General features: G+C 45.8%; 1 long non-coding RNA gene across 1 annotated transcript in view; it reads left to right on the top strand.

The window, feature by feature from the left end:
• LOC106726775 overlaps nucleotides 1-27,019 on the top strand; it is a 55,216-nt gene extending 28,197 nt beyond the window's left edge. The window contains exon 3 of the long non-coding RNA XR_001362876.1: nucleotides 27,003-27,019. This is a non-coding gene — a long non-coding RNA (uncharacterized LOC106726775). The remainder of the gene's footprint in view (nucleotides 1-27,002) is intronic.

The following is a 27,019-nucleotide window of genomic DNA, read 5'->3' as shown; positions in this document are numbered from 1 at the left end:
GAGTAAAAATAAAATGTCATGAGTAAAGATTAATCTCTTTATAGTGCACTTAATAACCTTTTTATATTAATGTCAATATTGGAACAATGTATCTTGGATGTTTTCACTATGTATCTTTACTATGCAACACCGAACATGTTTACTTTTATCTCTGTTGATGCGTGTCACCCAAAATGAGTTCTGGTGTCACCTCTGATACACGTGTCATAGGTTCGCCATCACTGCCCTAGGTTCTGGCATGAAAAAGCAAAGATGAACAGGTCCTGGTCTAGGACTGGTCACTCACAAGGAGTTGCAGACACAGGATTTGAACCGCAGTGGCTGCCTCTGGACTGTGCTCTGCACCATCATGCCACTCGTCCTGCCTCTCTCCCACGGCCACACTGTGAACTAGGTCAATTCAAATTTCCACATGTGACAGGTGAGGCAAATGGATGTTCTGGTGTCTTCGGTTTCCTCTAAGTAGAAGCCTTCAGCCAAGAGTTGACATGAGCTTGCTGTTCTAACATCAGTTAAAATTATTTTAGCATGACTTTTGACAGGACATAACCAAAAGCACACATTTACAGGAGCAGGCTGTGCACGAGGACGGGCTGTCGGAGGATGACTCAGCATGGGGCGCTTATCTGTTCTGGTGGGTGATCATCTCATTAGTAACTTTGCTTGACTGTAGTCAGAACTAAGGCTCCACATGAGCTGCCAAACTATCCATTTTGTCTTATGTCTGCTACTCTGTTCTTCATTCTTTTTTTCCCCCAACTAAGATCATTTTCTGAGTGCCCAAGACATAGCTACACCCTAAGCTAGATGCTCGCTTCACTGTCACAAGAACAGTCAGTCCTATGAGATCGCCTGTTTCACAGATGAAGCAAATGAGTTTCGGGAAGGTTGAGAGCTGCTCAAGGTGACCAGCTGTGTGTTGAATGTGTTGCCAGGAGACACAGGTCTCTGTGAGTAGTTTGATTATTTTCCAGGGATGCTGGCGAGGAAATTAAACATAAGACAGAAAGCAGAATGCAGTTAGTGGTATCCTAGCCTGAATGTGTATCAGCGCCATTTGAGGAGCTTAAAAAATGCAGGTTCCTGGGCTCACCCCCATAGATTCTATTTCAGTGGATCCTGGTGAGCCTAGGCGTGTGTGTGTGTGTGTGTGTGTGTGTGTGTGTGTGTGTGTGACTGTAGGGTGCATCTCTTGGAGGGCATGTTAAACACAGATGCTGGACCCCAACCCCAGAGATTCTGATGCAGATCCTGGGTGGGGCCTGAGATTTGTATTTCGGGTGCTGCTGACTATGCTGGTCCGGGGAGCGCACCCTGGGAACGGGAACCGCTGCCCTGGCTGTCCCAGATGTTATCCAGGCCAGAGACTGCTGCACTCGGGCTCGTGGTCTCTGACTGACACTCAAATTATGTGAGTCTATTTTGTGGAGTCTGTGCTAGGATTAGAGAAGCTACATAACCAGCCATCCCCTTCCCTCCCACCCTGGGAGGATCCCTGTGGGCTTTTGAACTGGGTCTGGACATGGGCCCACCGCCCCTCTCGTCTCTCTGTGCCGTCAATCCCAGTCTGATGGGGTTGGCTCACAAGCTGAATTGTTTTGTGTGCTGAGCTAGACAGTCTGACTGGCACTTCCCAAATCAATAATTTAAAAAGTCTGTGGAACTTGAGCCCTATATGTGCATTAGAGGGAAACCCTTGGGAGTGGTCCTGGACTTTTGGCTGCATGTTAGAATCACCTAGGAAGTTTACAAAACAAACAAATGATAAAACTATTGCTGCTGGGCCCCCTCCCAGAGCAGTTGCATCGGTGTGTCAGGAGGTGGGTCCTCGTGTTGGCAGCTTTGTGAGCATCACCGATGATTCCCAGGTGCCGTCAGGCTGGGAGCCACTGGCCAGACGCATCAGTGCTGTGCCTTTGCCAAGACTCCCTTCTTCACAGCTGCCCGCCTGCTCCACTCAATTTGCCCTTCTTGATGTCACCATGCCCTCCGAACGGCACTTCACGTTCTGTCTACTCTCCATGAAGCATTGGCCACCCTCTCCTTTCCTGCAGCCTATTGCTCCTGCCTCCTCTCTTCTCCTTCGCTGTTTTCTTCACTACCTTCTTTGCCGTCCCTTGCTCCTTAGACGGGAGCATTTCTCCAGTGCTGCCATCCTTGTCCCTTAGCACTTCTCTGCACACCTTCCTTCCTTTGGATTCCTTCCCCAGATCTGCGGCACTGGCCTGACAGGTGCTCTGAGTCCAGGTCTCCGACAGCATCTGTAAACAGAGCTTTCTTTTGTGTCCACTCAGTTGGCCCTGTTTCCATACTCTCCTACTTTTCATCAAGCCCACTCTCTTCTGATTTCCAGGGGTGGGGTCTCAGGGAGGTTAACACCCTTGTCCAGTTGATACCCGTACCTCGTGCCTCTCACTATGGCCATTCTTGCCTTTGTCGGCTACCTTGCTGCTGGGTGATTGTGATAATCTTCCAAGACCACCCACCCTCAGGCCCCACTCTCCTCCCAAGTACGTCGCACTCAGTCCTGCTTCTGATGTGCTCACACTCCTGCCGCTGGCTGCAGACATCTCGAGTGCTTGCTGTGCGCCAGGCACGTGGTATGCTCTTATCCCATTCCAACCTGACACAACCTTATGATTCGTAGACACTATTATTATCCCTCTTTTTCCCATGAAGAGACATGTGGAGGTGGTTAGGAACCTGGCCAGACCTCCTAGCCACTGACAAGTGGAGGGGGGGCAGAATTCGAGCTTACTCTGGGCTTCTGAGCCCTCACTCATAATCACTCTACTCAGTTGCCACCCCCTTTGCCCCAGCCTTCAGCAGCTTCCCAGAGTACCTAGAATAAAGACCAAGCTCCTTGGGTTGGCACACGAGGCTTTTCTAGATCTGCCCTAGCATCTGTTATCCTGTGTAAGAGTTAGAACGAACCGTTTACTCCTGGGTCTCCAGGTCACGTCATTTTTGCTCTACATTTTTGCTCAATTCCTTGGGGTGACATTCAGTCCCCGAGAGCAGTGTCACTTCTCAAGCTCAGTCTTTTTGACCTCTCCACACCTTCTAGATTCCAAAAGCCTTTTTCTGTTTTTTGTTTTTGTTTTTGTTTTGTTTTGTTTTGGTATAATGTCTTTGGATCCCCTTTTCAAGTATGGCAGTGTTGTTCTGTGGATGTGTTATAAACCCTTGAGCGTAGAGACTATGTCATAAGCTTAGTTCAGTCTCCAACAGTTCCCAGCATGCTTCCCTGTGTGGGGTGATCCCTCAAATCATTGTCGATGATTTTGATTTCCTACTCTTGTCCATTCCAGCCATCCGTGCAGGATGATGTGAGTAAGGCCAAGAGATGCCATCCCACTGTCCGGGAGCTGTTCTGCTCAGGTGCCCCAAGCATGCCCCCCCCGCCCCCCCGCAGTGCCCTGCACAGCAGTAATCACATGTTTGATTGGTTTTTCATTCTTTATGGGAATCATTTTTCTTCATGCATTTCTGTTCTTAAAGTTTGAATAAAATGGAGACTTGGTTGTGCACCAGGGAGGTTAGGAGAGAAATGAGCAGTGGGACTTCCCCAGCCAAACCTGGCTGCAAACAGATGACTGCACAAGAGTACAAATGACTTCTAGCAGGATGGGCGGGACTCTGCGGGACACACCGCCTTTCCGGCTTTTGATCAGGAGCTGGGCCACTGTTGAAAATCCGAGTATTAGCACAACCCTCACATGGCCTCGCTGCTCCATTCTGAGATGGACTGGGTGTCCTCAGTCAGATAGGGCCACCTTGGCTTTACACCAGCCTGTCACCAACTGGCACAGGTTGGTGAGTGGGGTAGCAGCTCCTGGCATGCCTCATACAGGACTATGTGAATAATAGTAACAAGCACTTAAACAAGAGATTAACCATATTAACACACATAGCATGGAGCTATATCTATAAATATAAAAGCCAAGCAACCGGAACGTGGGAGTGACCAGAACGACCAGAATGCCCGGAACGACCAGAACAACTGGTTGTTTTGACGTGCACTGTGGCCCTAATCGGCGCCCCCCCCGCCCCAATCAGGGGCAGGGCTGGCTGGCCAACCTCCCGCGGCCCCTCACCCCGGCCGGCCCTGCCCCCCGATCACCCCCTCACCCCAATTGGGGGTGGGGCCAGCCCTGATCAGCCCCACTGGGCCTCTAGTAGTAAAATAAACATCTAGGTATAATTGGTACAATTTTATGATCCATAACTGCTAGGATTTCTAGATCCTTCCACCCCTGGATCTGTCACCAATGACAGTTACCTAAAGGAACGACTGCCGGGCTTGTTAAGAATGCTGAAGTACTCTGCAGGTGCACATGAAGGAGATATGAAGGACATATGAAGTCTGTCCTTGTTTCTTCTCTCTAATAGATGATAAAAAGTGATGCCCACATCTCTTTTCTATAAGCTCAGGCTGCTTTTCTCACCACTGACTTAGCCCTAGCCAGCCACCAGCAGTACCTACAACCTGCCACCGAGAACATAGCCCACCCGGACCCAGGGGATGAATTTAGCCTTCTGGAGCCTATGGGAGTATAAGGGTAGTTTCCCTATGACCTCATCTTGGTGGCCTGTTGCCCTGCTGGGCCTGGTCTCTGATTGCCACTCATTTTTTCACTGAAACCAAGACTTGACCCTGAATGTAGGTCCTATCTGGAAAGGCCCCCACAAACCCATTGTGATCCTACCAGTCCAAGGCTGCACCTCCTTTGTGGTGTCCTGTAAGTGCCGCACAATATTGCACACCTCTGCCTTCTGGACACCAGCAGTTCCTGGTCCTCAGTGGCCTCTACTTCAGGGGCTCACACTTGTACTCTGGTCATGGGACCCCCTTCAGTGGCTTCACTGTAGAGTCATGAGAACCACACGTAGCTATCCCTTGTAGCTGCTACATCTGCAATCCTTTGGGGAGAGCTGGTGGTGCCTGAGGCGCAGGAAGAAGAATGGAACAGAGCCTGGCACACAGGAATCCAGGGCAGGGCAGGGTCTGGGTCTGTATCCTCCATGTTATGCAATGTGCCCTCCACACTCTCACTGAGGACTGTTTTCTTCCATCAGCAAATATTTATCAACTGCTTTTATGTGCAAGGTGTTGTGTTCACGCACTGTAGAAGGTGAATGCAACATTTGTGAATGTACCTAATAGTACTCAGTCCATGGGAGATGCTAAGAAATGTTAAAACCTTTATATATACTAGTATGTCCTGCCAGGGAAGGACAACTGCTCTACAGGGATCCAGAGTGGTTTGGGAGGCAGGATTGGAATTGTCCAATAGATGGAGGGAGGACATTTATCTGGTCAACTGGAGTGTGTGTAGGATGGATGGGGATGGGCAGAGACTGATGGCAGGGAAACCAGCTGGTGGTAATAATAATAATAATGATAATAATAATAATAATAACCAATTTTGAGCATCCCCAAGGTGCTAGGTATTGCACACATATGATTTCTATCTTACTCAACAACCCTACAAAGAGGATACACTTAACTCATGAGGAAAGTGAAGCTTATCTGTGTTGAACAGCCCACCCAGAGTCACGGAGCTTATAATTGGCAGAACAAAGTGAAGCTTATCTGTGTTGAACAGCCCACCCAGAGCTTATAATTGGCAGAATCAGCACTTGAACTCAGCACTGACTTCTTTCAAAGCCTAGACTGGGGATATAGGTGGGGATATTTATTATGAATTTGGGATTCAAACTAGGGGAGTTATAATCAAATTGCAAATGGCAGAGATGATTGGAAGAATCAAGAACATTTGGTAACTGAGCTAAGGAGACTCAGAGGGAGAAATAATGACTCTGTTTTGTAGCCTTGGATAGTAGATATTAGGAGAGAGGCAGTACAGCCATCAGACCCAAAGTGTCACAAGGAGGAGGGGATCTTGAGGGGTTGAGATGAGAAGGTATTGAGATGAGTTTCAGAGATGTGGCCATCAAGATACTACAGAAATGCCAGATGGCCATTTTCAGTCATATTCCCTGATGCACATTCTAGACAAGCGGTGAGTATAGAAGAGCAGGAACACAGCAAAGAGAAAGCATCTTATGTCGGGGAGATTCTGGAGGAAGTAGGGTGAGGGATGGAGCAGAAGTAGCTGTCAGAGGAGAAGGAAGAGGAAGAAGAATAGCATCATGGTGCTCATGGCAGAAACCAATGGGGGAGTTGGTTCCAAGGGAGTTCTCTGACTGCCATGCATTCAGGATTAGTGCTCCAGCCTGAAGTTAGGAGGCCCAGGTCAACTCACAACACATGTACTATTAGCTTCTATTTGCCTGGCCTTGCAATTGGTGCAGGAGATAGAGAAAGACAAATCCCTGTTCTTGAAAGGCCCAGAAAACCTTCTTGATACAGACCTGAGTTGAAATGTGACTCCTCCACTTATCCCAAGACCATTATTCTCTGTTTCCTCATCTGTAGAATGGGCATTCTCTTGTCTGCACCAGGCAGGCTGTGCTGCTGGGCGTGGTCCCAGGAATCACAAGCGGTGGTTGAACAACATGCACACAGTGCCTGGAGCTTAGTGACACTTGATTATGCTTAGAATTCTTAAAGACACATATGAGAATGAAGGGCAGTTATGGGTGGGGGAGGGGGGGATGATTTCCTGCTGGACTTGGGGAAGCCTGCATTTCCTTGGGAATGACATCCTTTCTTCAGGGGTTTGGGCTGTTCAGTCTGTCATGCCTGATTTCTGCTGCCTCGTGTGGCTTTTCAGTACTAAAAAGAATCTCCTATTTCTAGAACTTCCCATACTTTTATGTTTTTGTTGTTGTTGTTGTTGTTGTTTTTGGGGGGCCCAGATGTTCCAACAGAGCTTCCTTTCATTTTTGGTCCCCAAGTTCATACAGAGACCAGAGCCCCCTTCTGCTGGCTGGTGCTGTCTCACTGGCCACACCGTGGGAAAGCACACGGTGTGCTCCGTGGCAGATGGAAGGGTCCCCAGACAGCTCTGGAGGTTAAGCAGCACAGAGGATACACCATGGGCTGTGTGGACTGGCCTCTTGTCCTTTGGAGGGCCAGGGGCCACAGGATTCTGTGTTTATCTGCCTGGGGGTCTTGTACACCTGCCTCCTGTCTGCTCCCTACACAGCCTCACTGGGGATGGGGGTGGGGAGGTGGTTGAGTGTATGGCTCTATGTGTATTTGGTTCTCTTGGGAGACTTGGTACAGAGATAAGGGCTTCTGGCGGGAAACGTGTGTGACTTAGAAGCTGGAGGATGTGGTAGGAAAAAGAGATCAAAACGGACAGGAAAGGCTGACAAGGTGGCCCAAGGCTGGCACAGGAAGGCTGTGCTGCCCGAATGCTGTCTCCTTCCTTGGCTCCTCTTGGTGGGCAGCTCTGCCCAATTTCTTTGAGATCAGTCTCCCCTGGGCTCTCTCCAGGACACCAAAATTCTTGCATGTTAGGCTGGGAGGGCATTTGGGGCTCATCTATCACCCCTTTCATCCTCTCTGCGCTCCCCCGCCCCCGCCCCCAGCTGGACAGTTGCCCTCCTTTGCTCAGGGTTGGAGGGATATAAGTCACTGGTGTTTCAGTGTCACAAGTGTAGCTTTGGAGGGCAGTATAGGTCAGAAGGATGCTTGGATTCAGGATAAGGAGCTTGTTAACCTTGCATGGTCCGTTTCCTCCCCCTGTCCAGGTATCCCTGGCACCCAAGAAGAGCAATGAGATGTGTCAGATCTAGTTAATTCTTTCAGCCATGCATGTGAAGGCACACTACCATCCACTGATATGGAAGAGCCAGGTGTCTTTGCATAAAACTTCACATACGGACCAATGACTTCAAGGGCCCTGTCTCAACCATTTAATGAATCTGAGCAGCATTCCTTGTCATCCCAATTGATCAATTCCAGTCTGGGTATCTTCCCTATTTAATCTCAGTAGTATCAGTTTAATCAATTGGCATAAGAAGTTGCCCTATTAATAGATTCACTGGAAATCCCCTGATGTGTCATTGTATTAATGACCTTGTTTAAAAATAACCCATATCAACATCTTCCAACCATACACCAAGAACCAAGCAGCCTACTCAGGCTCTTTGCATGGGGGTCATGACACATTAGGAGAGCCAAGGGAACAACTAGGCGTCCCCACATATGCACTCCCACATTCCATTCCCTGTAGACCGTTCTTTTTGTACCTTTGCTCCTTCTAATTTTTCCCCTGTTTCCTCCTCTGGGAACTGGAGACTGGGTTCCTTTGCTCTGCACATGCCAGAAATGGGGCTCTACAGAGAAAATGCTGAGAGCGCCCTAGCAAGTTTGGCTCAATGGATAGAGCGTCAGCCTGCAGACTGAAGGGTCCCAGGTTCGATTTCGGTCAAGGGCACGTACCTCAGTTGCAGACTTCTCCCCGGTTCGATTTCGGTCAAGGGCATGTACCTCAGTTGCAGACTTCTCCCTGGCTCAGGCCCTGGTCAGGGTGCTTGCAGGAGGCAACCAATCCATGTGTTTCTCTCACATCGATATTTCTCTCTGTTGTTGCCTCTCTGTTCCACTCTCTAAAAATCAGAGAAAAAATATCTTCTGGATTAAAAAAAAAGGTGAAGAAGAAGATGCTGAGAAGTGTCTAGGATATCCCTGCTTACTCTAGAGCAGGGTCTCTTCCCCTCAGCACTGTTGAAATGTCGGGCCAGATAACGGGGTGGGGGGGGAAAGGGGGGACAGGGACAGGGATGTTTGTCTCATGCATTGTAGCCTGTTAGTTGCATCCATGACCTCTGCTCACTAAATATCGGTAGCATCCCCCACCTCCTCAGCTGGGACAAGCAAAATTGTCTGTCTGCTGGGGTGGGAGGGGGGGAGGGGGGCAGGGACAGGGATGTTTGTCTCATGTATTGTAGCCTGTTAGTTGCATCCATGACCTCTGTTCACTAAATATCGGTAGCATCCCCCACCTCCTCAGCTAGGACAAGCAAAATTGTCTGTCTGTTGGCATTGGCTAATGTACCCTGGTGGGCAAAATTGCCCCTGGTTGAGAACCATTATTCTAGCAGCAGCAGCAGCAGCAGCAGGAGGAACTGCCACTTCCATAGGGAGTTTCTGAGGCAATCCTGCTGGGGTGCCTGAGGGCATTTCCCAGAGCTCCCTCCCATTCCTGGGCCCAGCATGCTTCTCTTTCATTCCTGTGGCTGTTCTTTCAGCCAGAAACCCCACCAGTCCTCACATTGTTCTGTTGTCCCAGGCTGGCTGGTCTGCAGCTTCTTGGACACTGAGTTGATGGGGACAGGGGTGGTGGACAGAGCACGAGCAATCCTGGGCTGGTGTCCCAGCTCTGCCTCTCAGTGGCTGTGTGACTTAGAGCATGCCATGTATGAGGTCAGTGCTGTGTCCTGGTGAGCTTATCATGTCACTGAGTAGTATTATGGCCAAAGGCCCTGAAATACTTGAATTCTGCCAGTGGGATTCCTAAGGGAGAGAGACCCCGAGACAGTGACAGATGGGAAACAGAGAATGGTGTGTCTAGTTATAATGCCTAGCTATGCTCCTGAGAGCTCAAGTGGTGAAAGCCATTGTTCTGAAGGAAGGAAAGGGTTGTGTTCAAGAGTTTTATACTTGCAATAACAATATAATTTTTGCTGTAAGAATTTAATTAATAGTGTTTTAATGGCTACAAAGTATGTTTTGGTAAAAGTTATAGGCCATGATCATCATAATCTATTGTTATAATCAATAAAGTAGAAAATTGAAAGGAGATGCTGGGGGCAGGGAGCACAGAATCAGACCTCAATGCATCTCCATTCTCAGCCACCAGCAGCAGGACGACAAGCCATGTGGGTGCGCATGCTGTGTTGTGTGTGCCCTGACGTCTCCCGAGCCTGAGACTGCCTTCCCATGGGCATCTCAGATGGCCGATATCCAGGTGATGGTGCTTGTGCTCATTTTTAATCATTTTCGTTATACCCAATTCACAGTATAAAGATTTATGTTGTGAATAAAGTGCCAGAAAACACTATATGGTTCAGTGCCTAATGACTCTCTATACAGAGCTCCTATGAAGCTCAAGTGGATTACACAGCTTGGACTTGAGGTCTAAGTGGAGCCTCTGTCTTCTTTAAGCCCAGAGCAGTGGCCAGCACTCCCAAGGAGTTGTAAAGAAAGAGATGGAGGGCTCCATGGAGAAGAAGCAAGGGCGAGAAGGATGGAGGCTGTCAAAGTGGTGCCTCTGCTCTCCAAAGAATGTGGTCCAGTTAGCATCTCAATTTTAACAGATTAGTGGCTCTCCTCTGGATAAAATGAGGATGCTGCTGATCTCACAGGCTTGGGGTGTGGATTAAATGACTTATGCATGCCCTAATGTAGTCTTCTTCCTATTAAACACACCAGGCCTCAAGCCCCAAGCAGCTCAAAAATCTGAAGGTGCCTCTAGTTTCCCCAAAGCAGCCTGGCCAGAATGTGGCCGAGTAGGCTTTCCTTCGCTGCTGCGCTTCCAGCGGCACCTCTGGTCTCCCATGTAATTGACTGTGAGCATTGGAAATAGTTGTGGTTTTTAATACAGTGATATTTCCTCTTCAGGGACTTTAGCCCCTAGTCTAGTTTCAGCAACTGCTAGCTTGGTCCCAAGACGTGGTTCTTGTTTCTTCCTTGTCTAATGGAAAGAGTGTTTGCAATCACACAGGGTTTTTAATGGGCTGTAAGCTGTTGGCTCTGAGAGGGATTCTTGGTTCAGAGCCAGGGAGACGTTAAATGTTTGGGGAAGCCCAGGAGTGCTGCAGCGAGAGGCCCCTTCTCTGCCATACAGTGACCCGGGTCCACATGGGCAGGTAGGTGTTCCTGTTCACCTGTCAGGCAGGAGGAGCTCACCGCCATGGATGGGCACTGCCGGAGTGCTGTGAATATCTGGGGCAGAAATTTCAGATTAAGACAGACTGTTAAGAGGGACCCTTTTGATCATTCCAGACATAGTGGGGAGCTGGGGGGAGGAAGCTCCCAAATTGTTTGCCACTGGTGGTCTAGACCTTAGAGATCTTGAGATGGAAATAACTTCCAGAGATCTTCTCTTTCAAGCAAGACCACGCCTATGCCATCCCAGAACAACGAGTCTGTTCTATTTTTAACTGCTCTGGGAAGGAGACTTTGCAACCACCCTGGAAACAGAGTTGGTTTTTAATGATGTCTGTGCTTTTGCCTTCTCACCCAAACCCCTTTAGCTGAGGCCTGTTGACATCTCTCTCTGTAGAAACATCCCTTTTGACCTTGAAGATCATTGTTCAGAGTGGTCATTCCTCAGATACCTTATTCTCTGTTAAATCATTTCAACGTTAGCACTTCTGGGTGGCAGCCAGTACAGTTCAGGGCTTCCCATTGTCTCCCCCCAAATGTTGTGTCAGCAAAAGAGTGGGAACATGTGTACACACGCACACACATGCACACACTTATGTACACATCCAGCCTTTGGGGTAGCCCAAAGTGGCCTACTGAAGGCTCAAAGTTTCCTTGAGGTTTATTTTTTTTCTTATTTGACATCTATTATTTTTTAAAACATTCATGGAAATGTGACATTCTGTCCCAAAACATGACTGATTATTTTAATTTTTGTACAATATTTTAACTAATTTAACATTAGGACAAAACTCCCATGCACACACCTACTTTTAAATCCTTTAGGAAGTTGATAGTTGGGAAGATGCCACATTTTCTTCTGGAATGTCTGGGGTCCCTCAGTGCACTTCTAATAACCTCATTGAGAGAAGCCTGGGTGGCGGGCATCTTGGCTCCTAAAGCAGGTAGATATGAGTTTAAATTTTGACTATATCACGTCCTAACAGCCTAACCTTAGGCAGTTTACATCACCTTCTCAGTTATAACAGCAGGATATTTCCTACCTGGTAGGGTTTGTTCATTCAACAACCATAAATCACCTACTATGTGCCAGGTTCTGTTATAGGAGCTAGGACTGATGGGGGGGACTTATAATCTGATATAGCACCTGAATCAATCTGAAAAATAATCATATTATTTTAAATCTTAGAACACATATATTTATGTAAATAGGGGATTACGTTTTTCTTAAGTTTCCTTTTCAAGGCCTGTGCAAAGCGATTGAGGAGGTGACTCAGCTGTGAATCCAGCAAGCAGAACTGATAAGCAGGGTCAGACCGAACCACCAGGAGTCAAAACATCATCTCATCAACATCATCTCATCACCTGATGACTACTAGTAAAGGACAATAGCTGACATCTGCGGACCTCCAGGGCTGCCTCACCCTAGTCGCTTCCCCTTTATAATCCTGTCCCTGCACCTTGCTATAAGACAGGATTTGAATGCTTGTAAGCGCCCTGTCTTCTTGGTTGGCTAGCCTTCTCAATACACGCCTTATATGATTCAACCCTGCCTTTGTTATTGGACACAGCGACAGGCAGCCTGAGCCCAGCTGGGGGTTTCCCGGTAACAGGACTAGAAGTGAATAAGAAGCATAGGATTCTCTTCCATAATGAGGAATTTCTATTTTAAATGGGAAGAACAGACTATAAACAAGTAAACAAATACAAGCATTTCAGACTGTAATAACCGCTATGAAGAAAATGGAACAGACAGGGCAAAGTGACAGTGACAGTATATGTGTGCATGTGGGTGTGCACGTGCCCGTGTGTGTGTGTGTGTGTGTGTGTGTGTGTGTGTAGGCGTGTGGTCAGAGAAGTCTGTTTGAGGTGACATTTAAATTAAGGTCGGATTGATAAGGGGGAGCCAACTTTGGAGATTAAGTCAAATAATTTAGTCAAGTGCCTGGCACATGGTAGAGGAGCTTAATACACATTATTTGTCTCTCTTCAAGAATAAAAGAAATGCAATTTAAACACAGGGAAATCGATTTTATAAGTCATCAGACATGATTAGAAGGGTCTGAAAACAGTAACCAGGGACTTTAGGTAGACTTTGGAAATGATAGTTAAAAATTTGTTTGCAGCCCAGACTATTGCCCCTCTTCTGGGGACGGCTACTCAAGTGCTTTTGAGTAAGCAGAGGATCTTTCTAATCATGTTTGTACCTGGGCCCCTGATCACCAGCACCTTTTTCTTTGTTGTAGAGGCCTAGGTTTTCTACTTACCTATTGCCATGACCTGCTCTCGCGGAGCATGTAAATACAGGGATGGGCAAAAGTAGGTTAATCATAATAATAGGTGATACAATAATTAATAAATAATAATACAAGAATAAGCTCTGTGTTTTGCATACTCATGGTGTAATACTATTTTTGCCCACCACTATAATATCTTCACCTCCTCAATCAAATAATATCAAGTTTGAGTTGTAACCTTTTACATATATGGGAAGAACTGATATAATTATTATCTCCTTAAAGAAGCATTGTATTGTACATTTCCTAAAAAATGCCAGTTCCTTTTTAAAAGTATTGTCTTTTACATACTAGTAACCAAACCCTAAACTGACAATTGTATAGGATGTTATGGTCTGTGAAGCCCTTTGGTACCAGTATTCTTGAGCATTAAGCACACTGAGGTTAGAGAGGAGAGTCAGAGGTTTGGAATCAGCGTGACCTGGGGGAAAATCCTGGCTCAGAGCCACATCTGCGATTAAAAAAAATTAAGACAGTGTTTTGTAAACTGAGGACCTATAGGTCCCTGGAATCTTGGGTATATGCTTGGTGGTCTGCAACTTAAATTATTTTTAGTTTAGAATTTTCAATTTGATAACCTAAAAATATTAACATAAGTCTATTCTAGATAATCTGAGATAGTTTATTAACTGAAGACCTCCATGCTAGAGAGAGAAGATTTTTAAATGTTTGAATCCATAAAAGTGTGGAGATATTGAGATACCATGCAGGGTACTAATCTCCCAAGACCCTCACCTGTGGAGATCACACCATGTCCACCTTCAGCTGTGCTGCTAGGTTCTGTCTTTTGAGACCCAACTCACACTAGTTCATTAGCAACAAGTACAGTGATAAATACTAGTGTGTTGCTTTTTTCATTAAGCATCATTTAAAACTTTTCAGCCTTATAGATTGGCCCTCCAATGTAATGGATTGGTGGTTTAAAACAAGTTCATTTTTCAAAAGGAAAAAATAACAACTAAAATGATGGTTCATTGTGCTCAAATTCAAAGAATGTAGTCAATTAGTGAAACTTCAAAGTCTTACATACCTCCTATAGGCACACCCAACAATGTCTACTTAGTTCCATCATCTATGCATCACATGAAATTAATATTGTTAATTTGAATTTTGTTCTTTTCAGTTTTATACTTATGCCATTTTTAAATTAGCATGAGAAATGTATCCCTGTTTTTTTTCACAACTTGGGGTATGGGACACATAAAAACAGAAGTTAAAATGAAATGTGGTGAAGTGTGCTCAAAATGCTGTGGATGCCTAAAGGACAGAGCAACTATCCTTGCCTGGGGAGTTGGGGTTGTCTACACAGAGGGTGTAACATTCAGTAGATCTTAAAGGACAAGCAAGAAGTAAGCTGGGGGTGAGGGAGGTCCTTCAAGGCCAGTGACATGGGTTGTCTGAGGCACAGAGTGGTGTAAAGGCTTGGCATGGTTGAGCGAGAGGTTAAAAACAGGGAAGTGCCAACAGGTGAGGCTGTAGGGGTAGCTAGAAGTCACAGAGTGAAGGGCCTAGTGAACCAGGCTGGTGGACTGAGTTTAGTCTTGGAGGCAAAGGGTGCTCAGCGAGGTTAATAAACATGGGACTTGGATGATGTGATTTTTAAGAATGTAATTCTGGAAGTGGGGAGATGGATAGAGACCAGGTAAGAGCAAATGGGAATGAGGCCTTGATCCAACCGCAGGCTAGGAGGATGGAGGAAAAGGGAAAGTGTGCAGAGATCTTTCTAAGGTAAAACTGGTGTAATTTGCATGCAGTTGGAGGATCGGATTCAGGGGTGGGGCCACTCTGGATGAATCGGAAAATGGAGAGTTCAGAAGATGGAGCAGGTATTCAGGTCCTGGTTAGGTGACATAATGGGTATGGAAAGCCCATGCATCATCCTGGTGGTAGTTGTATGTCTAGGTGGCTATTGGGAATGTAAATCTGGTGCTCGGGAGAGAGCTGGGGCTACCTGTGAATAAGGGAGAGACCGACAGGAAGATCATTGCCACAGTGTTACCTTATTAAAACAGTTTGGATAAGATTAGGAGTACCAGAATACAATCCTAACATCTGGGGAGCAGATAAAGAAGCAGCCAGCAGGTAGAAGAGGAGAAGACAGCTAGAAGTTTAGGAGGAAACCAGGACAATATAGCGTCCTAGAGTGAAGGAGAGAGGAAGTTTCAACAAGCAAGAGATAGTCAGGGGATGAAACACCCTGTGGATTACTTTGAAGAGACAGGAGAGCTGTCATTTGGATTGTCAGTCTCTCGTCCTTTAGGCACATATGGCAAGGAACACAGGAGAGGCCTCAGAGATCACCATCCCAGTGGCTGAATAGCCACAACATGTGCTTCTAGAGAGAGAAGAGTTGTTTGACATTTCACCAATGAATGGGCAGAAACCAAGCAGTTGGTGCATTTGTCATTCATTCGTCCATGTGCTCATTCAATCATCCATCAAATATTTCCTGAAGGCCTGTCAGGTGACAGACTCTATATTAGGTGCCGTTAGTGAGATTAGATCAAACACAAAGATAAATAAGACATAATCCCTGCCTTGGGGAACTCACAGTGTTGTTGGAGAGCTGGTTGTATGCACAGTTAATTATAGTGCCGGTGGTAGGTGCTTTGGAGAGGGATGTGTGCAGTGGCTCTGGAGCTTGGGGGAGAGACCATCTGACTTGGATGGAAAAGGTCTTCAGAGGTGAGTAGAAGTTCATAGACAGAGTAGGGGAGAAGGGAGGGAGCATTGGAGCTAAGAGAACAGCATGGTGAAGGCAGGAGAGGAGAAAGGGCGAGTCCTATATCATGCATGCTGTGAGCCTCAGAGACGGCAGGGACAGCAGTGGTAGAATTGAAGCTGAAAGGAAGAGTGAGGCCAGATTATGAAAGGCTTAGAATGCCATGGCAAAGACTAGTTTGGATCTTATCTGTTGGACAGTGAGAACTCAAGAGACATTGGTAAGCAAGAGAGTAACACAGTAGAGCTAGATTTCAAGAAAATAGCCTGGCGAGGTCTGAGTGAGCAAGGAAAATACTGAGGGAATCCAGGTAGAGTCCTATCTCAAACCATGTGCAGCCTTATTTATTTAGCAAAGTATTTATAGAACACCTACTGTGTGCTCTGCTCCATGCTGTATGCTGCCACCTTCCAGGGACAGGCTTTTGAATCACCTATTTTTCAGGAGCCTGCTGGATCCAGCTGCTTCCCAAGGACTGCTAGATGCAGATGGCCCAATTGCCAGGCAGGATTCTCTGTTGGAAGGTTGCTGTTCCCCAAGTTAACCTCAGGGTCCAGAAGCCGGCACTCTTTATTGTGTGAATTAGTCATTATTTTGACTGCCCTTGGGTTGCAGATAGGCAAATGCTGTTGAGAGCACAAGGCCAAATGGACTAGTTCTCGAACAAAAGAACATGCCTGGGCACTGCACACAGAGACATCTGCTTCTGTTTCCTGAGTAACTGTGCGGCAGCACAGGGCGGACTCGGTACCCACGCACATGCTCTGAGTTATTTTCTAGTTATAACCGAGGACGGTTTCCATGTGGCTGGTGATGAAAGAGTCAGGTCAATTTCAGAAGTGGGAGTGTTTCCGATTATGTAGATCACATCCAAATATTTACCTCATTCCATCATTTTGGCTGGGCCCTGCCTTTGAATATTGTAGCCAGGCACCCTGGCCTCCTTTGCACTGCATCCAGGGAAGATATTCTGCACTTAAAGCCTGCTCCGCTGGCAGTGGGCAGCCCTGGGCACAACCTGTGGGATTGACTCTTTCTGTTGTGGCTCTAGAAGAGAATCAGTACGGGGCAAGGAATGTAAACTCTCTTCCAGGAAAAATCAGAGCCTGTTAGCACTGGAAGGGACCCCAACCCTCATCAAGCCCAACCGGCTCATGTTACTGATATGGAAACTGAAGTCCAGAGCCACAGACTGACTTGCCCCAAATACACGGAGTGAGCAGCAGTAGACTTGGGACTGGAACACAGGGCCCAGTCCAGGGTTTCCCATGAGTCTTCCCCTCCCTCTTCTTTCATATCCACAGTTCCTGTTCCTGCTATGAAAGTACATTACAAATGGAGTCTGCTTAGCATGGATCTCAGGTTAGGCAGGTATCATTCCACCAATGTTTTTCTGTCTCATATGATAAATTCCAATTTGACCTCAAATTTGAATGGAAGAAATAAAAGGGATAGGTCAAAAAGCAGGGGATTTGAGGGTAATGAAATAATGTGGCTAAGCACTTTGGGGTTAAGGAAATAGCAGTGATTGGTGGAGCTCCAAAGCCTGGAGGTTTAGGTCAGCCGAGTGCTTTCCTCTTTGAGCCTCACCTAGAAGTATCCAGGAGCCAGGGATTCTCAAACCAGAGGATGAATTCAAATCACTGGGGAAGCTCATTTAAAATGCTTACTACTGGGCCCCACCCCAGAGGATCTTATTCACTAGGTATGATCCAGGAGCCAGGAATCTGCACGTCTGAGGTGGATGTAGGTTGATTGTTTTGCAGGTACCTTGTGGGTCAAACATGGAGAAACAAGACTAGGAATCGAAGGACAAGGGTATGTCTGTGTTGTTCTCCAGTGTTTGGGTCAGAGTTTATACTCAATACCATATATATGGATAAATATGGTACAGTTTGACATATGAGATCATTCACTGTAAGGATTCACCAACTGGAAAGACAAAGATAGGGAGAGAAAACCTCAGGGCCTACACAAAGAGCTGGAATTTGCAGGGCAACCAAATCCCCACCTGCTGAGCTTTCAGATGGTTGCAAGTCAATGTTTTTTTCCCTCTGTCTGGCTCCTGCTGTAGCTATGACTTGATTTTCACATTTATCTATCTCTCCCTGGGCCTCCACTCACTCCCCTTTGTTATGGTTTTGTGCAAATGAAGCCTTTCAGCTGTTCCTGGAATGCACTTGTAGAACTCATTCATATATAAATTACTGTGTGTGGGATTCAGAGTCAGTGGTCCAGGCTGAGAGTGTTGTGCTCATCTCCCTTGTGAGGTTCGTAACATTGTTTTTAGCTGCTGGCATTGCTGAGAGGTAAGGTTTGGAACCTTTGCAGCGTGTTATGTCAGAATCAAGAGAGTTTATTGAGATGTTAGCTTGAATTCGTGTCTTGGAGAAAACCATCGTGGTGGTCCTTAATTTAAAACTGGTTTGAGGTTGGAGCTTCTTTATCAATCTGTGCCACCTTCCCCTGTTCCTGTGCAGGGTCCCAGGTAACAAATGTCCTGGCTGAGCTGCCAGCTGCAGGCTCCTGCTTGTATTTGCTCTCAGCTGTCCAAAACTTTGCTCTCTGGGCTCAAACTCCAAGGTGTATTTTTGTAATGTTTGCTTTAAGGTGGTGACTTGGTTATGTGGCTAAAACCAAACCTACTTTTTCCAGTCTGTCCTAGAATGAGACTTTAGAATTTCAGACTTTGCATATTACTCGTTTTCTATGAAAAACAGATGGTGGGTTTAATTTTGTAGAAAGAAAATTAGAAACCAGTGAAATCTTACATGATGTTACATTAAGACCGAAACCAAATACATTGAAAACATTTAGAGTTGTTCCTAGTTATGGCTTTACTGGTGGCGATGAGAAATGCCTGGGCTTTCTGTGACAAGGACTACCAACTCTTGGTTTACTCCCTGCCTCGCATACTCCACAATCTGTTCTGAATCTTCCTCTATTTAGTCTATTTATTTTTATTTATTGAGTGAGCAATATTATAACCATGACTGAACTTTTTAAATTACAAGGAAACTTACCCCATGTCTAGCTTCAGTAACAGATTGTGTGTTTTCATTTTTCCATGTTCCCTTCCAGGCTTTATCCATGTTCCTACAGAATCTTTACATTATCATAATCATGATATAGTTACAAGTTTGTATTTGGCATTTTTCACTTAATATTGTATTATAAGACTATTTCCATATTCTGTATTATTCATGATTATGATATTTCATTGAGTTATTAAGCCCTAATTTATTTGCCCATTCTTCTATTACAATCAAATATGTCCCCCTTAAAAATATTATCTATAGCATAAAAGGCCTGTGGTCGTGACGCTATAATGGCATCACGACCAAATGAGCAGCCGCTCTCGTGGCGGGCAGGGCGGGGTGCTGGCTGGCAGCATCTGCGGGGCGTGTGAGGCGTCACAGGGCGCCGGCAGCGTCCATGGAGCATGCAAGACGTTGCGGGATGGCGGACATGGCCCTGATTGTTGCTTCTCCTGCTCTTCTCTGAGGTCACTTTCTGTCTGTCCCTGTGGAACTCTTTTCTGGTTATGCTGACTGTGGTCAACTACTGTCTCCATATGGATCCTCCAGCCCTGGATTCCCTTAATACAGAGGCTCTGGCAGGTCTAGACTTTCTTTGATCATCCCAGTCACTGTTTTCTCTCCTCCAAGTCCTGTGCCAAGGGTAGACCCGGCTCATTTCACATTGTCTCGGTTACTATGCTTTATATATTACTAGAGGCCCAGTGCACGAATTTGTGCACGGGTGGGGTCCCTCGGCCTAGCTGACCATTGGGGCGATCAGGGCCATCTTGCCCAGTTCCCATTAGGGCTCTGATTGGCTGTGGGAGCGCACTGACCACCAGGGGGCAGCTCCTGCGTTGAGCGTCTTCCCCCTGGTGGTCAGTGCGCATCATAGCGACTGGTCGACCGGTCGTTCGGTTGACCAGTTGTAATGGTCGCTTGGGCTTTTATATAGAGAGATGATATTTGCAATCATTTAGATATGATTTAGGGTTCTTTATTATAAGCAACAAAAACTAAGAGAACTAATGGGGAATTTAGTGGAACAAGCCTAGGAGGCAGGTGGGCATTGAGGCAATACCAGAGAGTAAGAGGGGTGGTCTCAAAGCATAAACAGTTGGGTCAGAGGAGTTACTGCTAGGGTAAAGGACTCAACAGCATCTGTGGACTCTTGGTCACTTTACTGGAGATTCAAATTCCAGGGAGGGAGTGTTCAATTGACCCACATTGCCTACCTTGGCTTCAGCTGACAGGGCCCCTGAATACCTTTCCACCATACTTCATCCAGTGTGGAGGGGTGATTCCTAAAGGACCCAGGGAAAGGAGAATGATTGCCAGGCTGCTCTACACACACACCTTCCCATCCATATACATCTACACAAACATCCCTGCCTAACATTCACTTCCATACAACCAATCCCAAACTGTTGTTAGTTACGGCAGCCAACTCCAGACCTCTGGAGGCTTTCACTTCCCTCTCTAGTTCTGGCACAGCCTCTTCTTTTGCATGGCCCAAGTTGAGTTAAAGAGGGATGTGAGTCTACCTGATTCTCCTACATCTCTGCATGCCTTCCTTTTCTCCTGCTCCTTGGCTTATGCCCCGTAGTACTATTTAGAGAGGCAGCATAATATCAAGCAGTAGTGTTTATATGAGGAAGGGAATAACAGAAGGTTTGGAAGATTTTATCCAAAACATATGTGTGTCCCTTAACCCCACCTTAGCTTCACTCTAGGCAGGACCTAGCATAATCTCTGGGGAAAGGAGCATAATAGGGTATGTGTACTTTAATCCCATCAAAAGCTTCTGTTTTGATTCTGTTACCTTACCCCTATACCCACCCTGCCCCTATTTTTTAAAATCTCTGGTGGAATGGAAAGAACCATTTTGGTTCTCTGATTACATATTTACATATTACATATTACATATTACACTGCTGATTACATATTTAAAACTTTTGACTCGTCATGTAAGTTCTCCCATCGAAGGGATGAAGTGGAGGTCTGCAGTGCTCCTGCTGATGACTGGTAGTGGGTGTGATGCTTTACTTCATTCATTTAATATACCTGACAACACCATCATATTTGGATTATTTTATCTCTTCTATGTATTTTCAAAGCCCATGCTTCATCCACTAGGGCACTCTATACCTCAATTACTACATCTGCAAAATGGAAATAAAAATCCTTGAAGTGAATCTTGTATTAGATATTGGGCTTATATTATAGCAGCCCAGGCAGATAAAGGGTATTATTGCTACTTCTACACCTTTTATTTCTGTAATTCTCCCGTTTGCCCCCACTCATCTCAGAGGCAGTTCTTACCTTTGTCATAGAAGGCTGAAGCCATCCAGTGTCATCTTCATCATCCACTCCTTTCTTTACAATGTATCACTTTCCATAATACAAGATCTCTTTTGTTTGTTTATTTATTTATTTTTATCATTTAAATAATTTTACCCTAATTTTTTTTAGCGCCCAGCAGTCTATGTGTGAAACCATTTAAAAATAACCATTCAAGTTGTAGTGACCATCTGTTCATATATGAACAGTATAGAATCTTTTTTTTTTTAAATCCTCACCCAAGGGTATTTTTTCAGTTGATTTTTAGAGAGTGGAAGAGAGAGGAAAGACAAAGAGAAATATCGATGGGAGAGAAACACATCGATTGGTTGCCTCCTGTATGCGCCCTGACCAGGGCCTGGGGCCGGGGAGGAGCCTGAAACTTAGGTAAGTGCCCTTGACCAGAATTGAGCCCAGGACCCTTCGGTCTGTAGGTCAACACTCTATCCACTGAGCCAAACTGGCTAGGGCTGAACAGTATAGAATCTTAATCACCCCAAAGGTCAATCCACATATTATTGGAAAGTTCCAAAGGAGAAGTCCTGTGTGCTCATGAACTATTATGAATTTTACTAACTCTGTGACTCATCCTCTTTAAGTCTCAGTTTTTCATCTGTAAAGGGAAGCGGATGACAGCTTTTTCACGTGGCTATTTTGAGGATTAAATTAGGTAATACATATAAAGTAATTAGCCTTTAGCTTGGCCCCTATTCTGTACTAAATGATGGTTGTTACTAGTATCATTTGTTAAGTATGTGCTGATAGGCCTGGCCTGCCAGCTGCTCCAAGCTGTTGATGTGACTTTTAGGGGCAACCAGCCAGTTATACAAAGGTGGTGGTGGGTGGGTGAGGAGGCCACACTACATTCTGGTTTTTCATTCATGCTGCCCAGTTTAGTGGTAAAAGATTTTCTAATTGGGCTCTTTTCATTGCTGGTTCAGAGAGTTGCTCATATTGGGTTGAATCGTGAATCATTTGAAGCAATGAATCATGAAATTGCATTTTTGTAGATTAAGAATAGTCAGATATCAGCAATTGTTTGTTTATGTTTCAGCCTAATGCTTAAAGAGAGATATATGCAGATAGGTTTATTCTCTATATGCTTTTTGTCACTAATTAATATATTATGGAGAGCTGTCCACTTTAATGGATATGTCATAGAAGGCTGAAGACATCCAGTGTCTAACAGATAAATTGTATTCCATTGTTTGGACAGATTAGATTTCACTGAACCAAGCTCCTAGTTTGTTTTCAGATATTTTTGTTTTATTCTTAAGAAAAGGATGCAGCAAAAGTCTATATACACAACTTACACAGCTTAATGCACTAGTTTTGAGTATCTGTAGAGTGAACTACTAGAAGTAGAGCTGCTGGCCTAAAGGTGGGAAGGAAGGGAAGAGTGAGAGGGGGGAGGTAAGAGAGCAACCATAGCCAAAGGACACAGATAGTAGGGGGCTGGGACATGTGCGGGGTGGGGGGAGGAGTGGCCTGGGAGGGGTCAATGGGGGGAAAAGGAGACTTATGTAATGTTTTCAACAATAAATAATTTAAATAAAATAAAATAAAATTTGGTTAGCTATTTCGAAGTTCCCTCCAACCAAGTTGCTCCAATTTAGATTCCCATTAGCAGTGAACATTCTTGCCATAGCAATCTTGGAAACTTTATAATCTTTACCAATCTAATGGCTATAAACTGGAATTCTGTTGTTTTATTTTGCATTTACTTGATGATACATGTTGAACAGTTTCCATGTATTATATATATTTCCCCATTACATTAGTCAGCTTGGATTACTATAATAAAATACCACAGACTGGGTGGCTAAACAATAGGAATCTGTTTCTCACAGCTCTGGAGGTTAGGAAGTCTCAGATCAGGGTGCTGGCAGATGTGTTTCCCTGGTGAGGGCTCTGTTCCTGGTTTGCAAACAGCTGGCCTCCTGCTATGTCCTCAATGGCAGAGAGGCAGAGAGCTCTGGCCTTTCTTTTTTTTCTAATAAGGACACTAATCCCATCATGAGGGTTCCACTCACATGACATTATCTAAATCTGACCTCTCTAAGGTCCCATCTCCAAATACCACCACAATGGGGGTTAGGACTTCAATATATGAATTTTGAGGGGTCACAAACATTCAATCCATAACAACTGTAAACTACCTATTCATGTCCATCATCCCTAGTTGCATTGGGTTGTTTGTGTTTTTCTTACTAATTGGTTAGACTTCTTTGTAAATGAGGAACATCAGTATTTTGGGTGTTTTTTAGAAGCACCTCAGGTTTTCTGCTCCAGTCTTTACAAGTAGTGTGTTGGGGAAGGGGCACCATGCTGGCAGGTTACAGGCTTTGACTTTGGATTGTTTATTTTTGTCCTTTACCATGACTTATTCTTTGGTTTTGTTGTTTGTCATTGACTAACAGAGGTCCTGTTAGTCCTAATTTTAGGAATATTACGTCACAGAACACTTGGAAGTTTACTCATTTTGCCTCACAGAAAACTCCTTGACTGTTATTTGGAAGGTGGGAAGGAGTGGAAGGAGGATGGGGTTCTTTCTCTTTCTCTGCATTTAACCCATTCTGCTTTTTCTGTACCTTTTCCCTATGTTTCTGGCTACATACTATAAAAACACAATTCTGGAGAATGTGGTTAGATTCACACCATGGGGACTGAGATGGAATTTCAAGTCACTCACCATAATTCAACTATGTATATATTAGAGAATTCTTTTGAATAGAATAGAATGGAATGTGGTTTTGTATTTTCTTTTCCCAGGGACCCAGCCCAACTGTGCTACAGGAAAGCAAATTAAGGATGGGATTCGTTCTAGGAAGTAGATTTTTAGTATAGCTGCACATTTAACCTAAAATTATAGATAGTGCCTTAGATATATGTTAGTGAGAAATCAGGACTTGGTGATAAGTGAAATCCCCAAATGTCTCAGAAACATACTTCTGCCTTCATTTATTTATCCTTCTACTAGAACTATACAAGTGGATTTATTTCTACTCATTTTGCCCTTCTGTTTTTGCCAACATCAGCAGGGAGGGGACATGCAATGGGGGAAAAACAAGAGCACTGGAGTGGAGTCAGGATACCTCAATTTAGTCCTGTCTGTGCCCCTCATTAGCCTGAACCATGGGCAAGTCACACAACTCCGGGGGCCTCAGCTTTTCTCTGTAAGAGAGACAAAATAACTCCAACCTCAGTGTGGCTGAGTGGCCCGTGCCATAGAACCCAGCCTTATGCATGTGAGCTGTTTGTGCAGTGCTGGACACAGAAAAGGTGCTCTGCAAATGTCTGTCCACTTTCCTCTCTTGTCTTAGACGTACTAACACACTGTATTGGTTTCCTAGGGTTGTCCTAGCAAATTACTACAAACCTGATGGCTTAAAATGGCAGAAATGTATTTCTGGAGGTCAGAAGGTCAGAATCCAGGTGCCCAGAGGCCACTTGCACGCTCTACTAGGGGTGCCTCTCTCCTTGCTTCATTCAGCTCCTGCTGCCTCCGGCCTTTCTGCTTGTGGCTACATCACTTCAGTCTCTGCCTTGGTGGTTACATGGCCTCTTCCTCTGTCTTTGTCTTATAAGGACATTTGTCATTGGATGTGGGTCCCACCAGGAAAATCCAGGAAAATTTCATCTCAAGGTCTGTAACTTAATTACATCTACAATGACCCTTTTCCATTAATGGCACATTCACAAGTTCTGGGTCAGGGCATGGACATTCTTTTGGGGAGGGTCACCATTCAACCCACTACCCACACTTTAGGGGTTCCTTTATATGTCAAGACTGTGGCCTGATTAGGCATTTTTATAACCACCTCAGTGAACCTATGATCATTTTGATATTAATAAACCAGGACATGTAAGGGAAGAGAAGAAAGAACAAAAGCTTGTTTGTTTTGTGTTCATAAGCAGGCAAAAGGTCTTCTCTCCGGGTCCCCAGTTTAGCAGTGATGAGTTGAGCACGTCATTCCTGTGCTCATCCCCATCTGGTGCTCACATTGCTCACATATGGGTGGCAAGGAGCTGCAGCCTCCCTGTCACGGGACCCTCTGTCATGCCCTTGCTCTGACCCCATCTTTAATGGCTCCACCTCAGTTCTCTGAACAGGGCTCCTGTAGCTTGGCTGTTTGATATCCAGCTCTAGGCTTCACTCTCTGGTTAGACTCTTGTTTGCTCCCTGGGTTCCCTCTCTCACTCATCCTGCCTTGTTGCTCCTTCAACCTTCAGGAATCCAATTTAAGCTTTTAAAGGTCATCTTGGAACCACTCTGTGTACTGGAATGTAGTTGACAGAAAGTAGCCCCATTTAAACCCGCCCCATGGCTTCAGGCTGACTGAGTTGAGTGCTTGGGGACAAGACCTCTACCCAAGAGGGAGTCCTTGCTTTTAGCAATATGGTTCAGCTACAACAGTGGTGGCATTTACTGAGCACTTAGGTCTCCTCATGCTTCCTCACAGTCATCCTCGGAAGTAATCTTCGCTCCATCTCTCATTCCCCGTGGTGGGAAGGAATTCCACACAAAGGGGAAGGCAATCCCTGGACCTTCTCACTGCTCAGGGCACCAAGGGACAGAGGAAGAGTGCAAGTGTGACAGGTCTTGGAGCTCTTGGGCCAAACAAAGCTGCCAAAAACCAACATCTTAAAAAACAAAAAAAGGCTCAGGTAATCTGGAGATACTTTTGCACTTTACATGTGAGCCTGAGGGCCATTGAAAATCCCACCTTCTAAGGAAAGTCACAGTGGTGCTCATTGTAAGGAAGGACATTTCAAGAGAAGGATCCGGAAGCACAAGAGCGCTGTCTGCTGGGGAGACAGCAGGGCTGCTGGAGCTCCAGGTACAGGGAGCTAAGTAGCCTTAGATCCCAGCTCTGCTAAATTGACATGTCTGGGGCAGGTCGCACATCTCTGAACCTCAGCCGGGCGCCTCACTTCTGAAAGGTGGGAGTGGTGGTGACCAGAGCTGCTGTGGGGTGGCGATTACATGTGTCACTGGCACTGAGTGGGCATGCAGCCCCACCTCTGCGGCTTTCTCATTGCTCCCACCCGCAGCCCCTGTCACCCAACCAACCTCCCCCAATCTCATATTAGCTGCTTAGAGCTTTCCTGCTGCTGGGTCCAGGCCATTTGTGTGGACCCGGGTGCTTTTCTCTTTGTCCTCAGGGCCTCTCAGTGCTGGTGCCCCGCTGGGGCTCAGAGCAGCCTGCACAGCGCAGGAAGACTGCACCTCCTTTAGCACCAGGCGTGCTGGGCCTGGTAGGCCTCTGAAATGGCAAGTGAATGGGAAGGTAGAATCACCCCTTGGATAGAACTTTAAGTTTCTGACATTTCCCACCTCCCCGGATTCACCATGGAAGCAGGAAAGACTGTCGTAATGGAGCATACAGATATGCATTTAGTGCTAAGCTCTCTGCTGTGCACATGGTTGACCTGACCTAAATCTCCTTATGTCCTGACCCAGGTTAAGGGGAACGCCTGAGGGGAGCGCCTCAGTGAGAGGAGAGGGCGCCAAACTGAGCTCTCCAAGGCCGGAGCACCCAAAGCAAGGACTGCGTTAGGACTTCCGTGAGCCCGAGCACTTGTGCCTTGGTGTGTTGCTTCCTCCATAGAAATATTTAAAATTATATTTTATGAGTGCGCTGGTATAAAGACAAATATAATCCAGGGGGGATTATATAATTTTGTTCTTTAGATTTTAACACAGGCTCTGTGCCTACTGGTGCCTAATAGGCAAACCTTTCAGGTTACCCACAGCCTCTGAGGGCCGAGCAGGAGCGGTGTGTCCGGTCCCTAACCAGCCTCTGTCTCCGCAGGTCCCTCAGCGGATGGC

The sequence above is a fragment of the Myotis brandtii genome, unplaced genomic scaffold (genome assembly GCF_000412655.1).
Source record: "Myotis brandtii unplaced genomic scaffold, ASM41265v1 scaffold315, whole genome shotgun sequence".
Classification (NCBI taxonomy): Eukaryota; Metazoa; Chordata; class Mammalia; order Chiroptera; family Vespertilionidae; genus Myotis; species Myotis brandtii.
The sequence above is the reverse complement of the archived record's forward strand: the minus strand, read 5'-3'. Positions and strand labels throughout refer to the sequence as shown.